Source organism: Dasypus novemcinctus, chromosome X (genome assembly GCF_030445035.2).
Source record: "Dasypus novemcinctus isolate mDasNov1 chromosome X, mDasNov1.1.hap2, whole genome shotgun sequence".
Lineage (NCBI taxonomy): Eukaryota > Metazoa > Chordata > Mammalia > Cingulata > Dasypodidae > Dasypus > Dasypus novemcinctus.
Genome location: NC_080704.1, coordinates 169911799 through 169917697, shown reverse-complemented (window position 1 = coordinate 169917697; position 5899 = coordinate 169911799). Strand labels below are relative to the sequence as shown.

The window sequence follows — 5899 nt, the reverse complement described above, 5'->3', positions numbered from 1 at the left end:
GGTGCAGAGGTGCCCAAAGATGTACTTACCAAATCCAATGGATGTGTCATGATGATGGGAACGAGTGTTGTTGGGGGGGGGTGAGGGGGGGTGGGGGGGTGGGGTTGAATGGGACCTCACATATATATTTTTAATGTAATATTATTACAAATCAATAAAAAATAAAAAAAATTAAAAAAACAAACAAACAAACAAAAAAAATGGTGGACACTGGCCTCTTTCCTTTCCAACTTGGACAGATTCAAACCCCAGCTGTTTCTGGGGTTATTCCTTAGCCATCTGAGTCTACCAATCAGTAGCTGAAATCAGCAATCAACCATCTCCCATCGCTGTTTTTGAGAAATGGAGCTTCCAATTCCAATCACAGAACAGCTCGTGTGACAGCATGTGCCACCAGAGTAGGACAATCACTGGCCTCTGTGGCTTCACTGGCGACTTCCCAGAAAGTCTGGTGCAGGTCCCTGCAGCTTCCTCCCTGTCAGAGGTGGCACTAGAGTTTAGGCCAGAGCTGCAGTCTGACCTGGATTGAAAGAAGCCAGTCCTCAACCAGTACTTTGATTCTCAGTCTGCCCTGCTTCTCCTCATGCCAGGTGTGGAGTAAAGTTGGCAGCTCCCAAACTCTTTCTACTTAGACAGCCTCAAACTTTAGCTGTTCTCAGGATTTCACTTTAGCCAGCTGAACTTACTCATCAGTAGCTGAAGTTGATGCCCAACAGTTTCTGCCTCCCCTGTTTTTGGGAAGTGGAGCTTTCAATTCCAGCTGCGGAACAGCTCCTGAGGCAGCTTGTGCCTCAGGTGGAGGATGGGCACCGGTCTCGTGGTGTGGAGTGCTCTACACAGTCCTTTCTGCAAATGGGCAGTCTCCTTCTTTCATTCCTTCAAGGATGTTGCAGGATGCTTTTCTGGCCTCCCAGAGCCCCCAAACAGTTGCTTCAGCTAGCTCAAATAGCTCTGGATATTTCCTAACTGCCCTGTAGCAGGAGTTGACTCTAGGAGCTCCTTACTCCATCGCCATCTTGTTGGTTCCATCAGTTAACAACATTTTTGCATTTCACTCTCTGGCCCCAGGACTTCCAAGAGTATACAACCAGCAACAACAAAAATCATGTATATTTGTGAGAGTGAAAGCTGTAGAGATGTTAGTGCCAAAAGTAATGAATTATTTCTTGGTTAAATGAATGAGGGGTAAGTTTGATGAAGCTTATAAAATAAACAGCAGAGCAGATTCATCATTCACTTAAATTTATTACCATTATGGAAAATAAAGTCAGCACACACATTATGGACATCAAATAAATTTCAATTTGTGCATCAAGACCATCTACTCTGAAAAAAACAACTTCACCTACCAAGGGAAAAAATAAACAGTTAAATATTCCAGTTATTTATACCCTTTAGGTGGGGTGATGATATCACCAAGCATTCCAGGTTCCTACTATATAAAGATCAAATCCACTCAAGAATAATAATTTATCATCATTTAAATTATTGAAAACTTTACGTGGAGTTTAGGTACCAATCATTTTTTATTCAGTTTAATATATTGTAATTCCCTGGAATTGGTTTTGATTGTTGGAGGGGAGACATGAGTGATACTGCTATATTTTTGTGGAATCCCCATAGTTCTATATCTTCATGAAGCTTTTTGGAAGTTGAACTCGAGTAAGACTCCTCCTTGACTTTGCATCATTTGAAACTGTGGATCCCTTCTTTCCTGGTTCTTAGAGCACCATTCTCCCTCTTTTGCCATTCTTCCTCTGATTTCTCAGAATGTCTTCCCTGGGACAAGGCAAGTCAAATATTTCTCTATATTATCGTCCTTCGAAATTACATTCTCTAATCTCATAGCTTCAGCTACCACTGTTATTAGTGGTACGTGTTTGTCTGTGTGTGTTTGTGTGTCCTTCATGCTATCCCACATAGACAATGTATCTCTATGAGCTCTTTTGTCCATTGTGGTCACCACTATTTTGCCAGATCAATATATCTCTGTTGAATGTCTCTCTTGAGAAAACCAAGCAAAAGAAAATAGCATGTTGTCTTTGGAGTCACCAATTAACTGGACTGTCAACATTATCACACTGCCTCTTAATAGGTGATATGACACTGTAAGAAAATGCCTGGCTTGTATGCTTTTCTTAAGTTTTAATCATGAACTAGAACATGAGACATTTTCATTTTTTTATCTGTACAGCCTAGACGAAGCTTCTGTCCACAAATTCAGATTGACTTGGGACACCTTATGACCTTGAGTTCATCAAACAGTCCACTTGATATTTTTCCATTTTGCTAACTCGTGTTTCTCTATGGATCCCAAGTTATAGTAAATATTCCTTTTTCTGATGCCAACACTGCTGCCCACTGATTTGCTCACTTTTTCAAAAGTTTTATTGTGATAGCCTACATATAGAACACAAAATTTTCTCCTTTTAACCATTTTCAAATGTAGAATTCAGTGGTATTAATTACATTCATTTTTGGCAGCAACTGAAACAATTTTATTTCACTGTTGACATAACCATAAAGATACTAGGTTCTTCATATAAAAACTTTAGTACAGGTACTCTATACTTTCTATAAAATGATTATGTAGGCCCTCTCAAAGAAAAAAAGCACCCTATTATATGGTTTCAGTTAGGTTACTCGGAAAAAACTCACTTCTGGACAGATTCCTAAAATATACCGTTTCACCACTCTGCATCTTTGGGTTCAAAGTATAGATTTTGTCACTTAGGTACTGTTTCTACATTGTTACATATTTCATAATACACACATAGTCCAGTTTATCACTTAACAGTCCATTGGTTCATCATCCTTTTCATCAGGTTCATTGGAAGTTTGAGCAGGCTTTGCCTTTCTCTGATATTTCTTCAAGACCTTCCAGGAATGGAGACACATCATCATCATCATAGATCCTAAACTCCAAGTATTTACTAACATTTCCAATGGAAACATTCTTTGTAGTTAAGTCCTGCTCTGCAAGAAGTGACTCTCTTAAAGCATGCAGACCACATTTAACCAGTTCATTCAAATGACATTCCATCAACTCAGACACATATTTTCCCAAGTTTGTATGAGCTGATTGAGAACGGGCTCCAAAGGACATAACTCTGTCATCAAAATAGTTAGCAGATGGGCAGGTTTGGAAAATGTGAGGGTCCATATCATCATAACCAGCAATAAGCAGTCCCATACCAGATGATCTTCAGCCATATTGTTGTCTTGCTTCCAGTTAAAGATCCAAGAGGAGACATAGGGAGAGGTCTGTCGAATACAAATCTGGAATCCAAACACTCCTGGAACATGACATTACATAACAGTTTAGCATCAGCAGTAAGCCCTGCAATTGAGATACTGATATGGTTGTCAACATGGAGAATTTTTTTTTTCCGTGGGCTGTAAGCTCTGTTTGTGCCCTTTTCAATGCAACCAACGCTGCATGGATTTTCGATTTCAGACTAATTGGCTGAAACTTGATTGACAGTTTCCATTGCATATTCAATCTGATGAATCCTGCCCTGAAGGCTCCTAACTGTGACATCACTGTCATACTGGTTGTGGAATGTGGCTCCGGTGTGGGACTGGCTGGCCTCCTGCAAAACTGCACATCAAGGCAGGAAGCTGAGACTACCGCTTGGTGGGTTACATTCATTTTTGTTGCCCACATCCAACAGAGAAAATAAATCATAGTAAAAGCAGCTCATTTCATTGAATGCTTACCTTGCACCATGCACAATAACTCTTTGAGATGGGTATCATCATTACTGTAATACAGAGGGAAAAATCAATTCTCAGAGCTATTATATGACTTGTCCAAACTTACACTGAAAGTGGCATTGTCAGAATTCAATTCCAGCTATGAATTCAAAACCTAGTACCCTGCCAAAGTGCTATTGAAAACCATGAATTTCTCTTACTACCTGTTTTGCTTCTGTGCTCATTTGGAATCTATCAGTTGCTTGCCTACTAGAACTTCCTCACTTAGAAGTTTTAAATTAGAATTGGATTTCAATGTCAGGTCTCATTTCCTAGTCCCACAACTTTGGTCAGAGTGCCCTTTCTCCTTTGGATACTGGCATAATAAAAATTATCATACATTCTTGCATGAGAATTAAATTAAACAATTATGTAAAGAACTTAGCATAGTGCTCCACATGTGTTCCATGAAAAGAAGCTATTATAATTATTGTTCCATGCTTTGGCTGCCCGGCATCCTTAGGTTCCTGTCATCATAGCAGTATACTTAATTGCCTCTTTATTACTCCATGAACACCCTTGAAGGCATTGATTGTCTATAATCAGCATCCAACTCATTCCTTGGCACACAATATACATTGGTACTGTTTTCCTCCCAATTGCCATAGAACGTCTTGACTGTACCCGAAGTAGTTCAGACCATACCTTCCTCCAGGTGCTTGTTGGCTTACATCTCCAACCAGACTCTCCTGGCAGGACCTTCCTGTGCAGAAACCCAGTGTAGAAAGATATGCCTCCTCATGGGATGAGACATTTTTTACGTGAGGAAAACCTCAAGCAGCATAGGTATAAAAATAAAAAGTATGCACAAATAGCAGAGGTGCAACACTATTTTTTTTTTTTTTTTTTTAATTTTTTTATTTTTTATTGACTTTGTAATAATATTACCTTAAAAATATATATGTGAGGTCCCATTCAACCCCACCCCCCCACCCCCCCTCTCCCCCCCCCCCAACAACACTCGTTCCCATCATCATGACACATCCATTGGATTTGGTTAAGTACATCTTTGGGCACCTCTGCACCTCATATACATTGGTTCACATCATGGCCCATACTCTCCTCTATTCCATCATGTAGGCCCTGTGAGGATTTACAATGTCCGGTGATTACCTCTGAAGCACCATCCAGGGTAGCTCCATGTCCCGAAGATGCCTCCACCTCTCATCTCTTCCTGCCTTTCCCCATACCCTTTGTCCATTATGTCCACTTTTCCCAATCCAATGCCACCTCTTCTATGTGGACACTGGATTGGTGAGGTGCAACACTATTGTGCACAACTTCCTGAGCTGAATTTTGTAAAGTTAGAATGACATCACGCTAAAATCTCATCTTGAAAAATGAAGGTCAAAGCATATGGCTAGTCAAGCAAAATAAGATACCTTGCCCTTTTAGAAACAGCAAAGAAGTTTTATTAAACACATAAGATACTTTTAAGATCATTTATAGGGAATATAAATATAAATGCTAATAAATGAATATGCATCCATGGGGAACTCATATGACATTGATGACTAACAATAAAAATTATCTATAAGAATGCTATTCCTTAGAAAAATTGAATCAGTAAATGAAAATATTATTTTCAGTCTAAAAGTGGTGGAAGATTAATCAATCAACTTTATACTAATTAATGATTTAACGGGATTTTCATATACTGGCATAAAGAAGAACATTGATTTGAAATCTTTACTTTTTTAAGATTTTATTTATTTATTTATTTCTCCTCACCCTCTCAGTGTTTGCATTTGCTGTGTCTGTTTGCTGTGTGCTGGTCTTTTTTAGGAGACACTGGGAACCAAACCAGGGACCTCCAATATGGGAGGGAGGCACCTAAACACTTGAGCCACCTCTGCTCACTTTTTTGTGTCTCTTTTTATGTTTTCCTCCTTGTGTCTCTTGTTGTGCCATCTTATTGCATCAGCTCACCATGGCAGCCCATCACATCAGCTCACTATCTTGCTCATCTTCTTTAGGAGGAACTGGGAACTAAACCTGGGACTCTCATGTGGTAGGCAGGAGCCCATACACAAGAGCCACATCCACTTCATGAAAACTTTACTTTTTAAAAGGCCATTTCCTGTAACATGACTTTTGGAGACCTGATTTGAGAGATATTCTGATTGTGAAAATTTGTAGAGGG

General features: G+C 39.5%; 1 pseudogene; it reads right to left on the bottom strand.

Moving 5' to 3' along the window:
- Positions 1-2790: 2790 nt before the first annotated feature.
- LOC101412587 (proteasome subunit alpha type-1-like) lies at positions 2791-3730 on the bottom strand (annotated as a pseudogene).
- Between the last annotated feature and the right edge of the window lie 2169 nt (positions 3731-5899).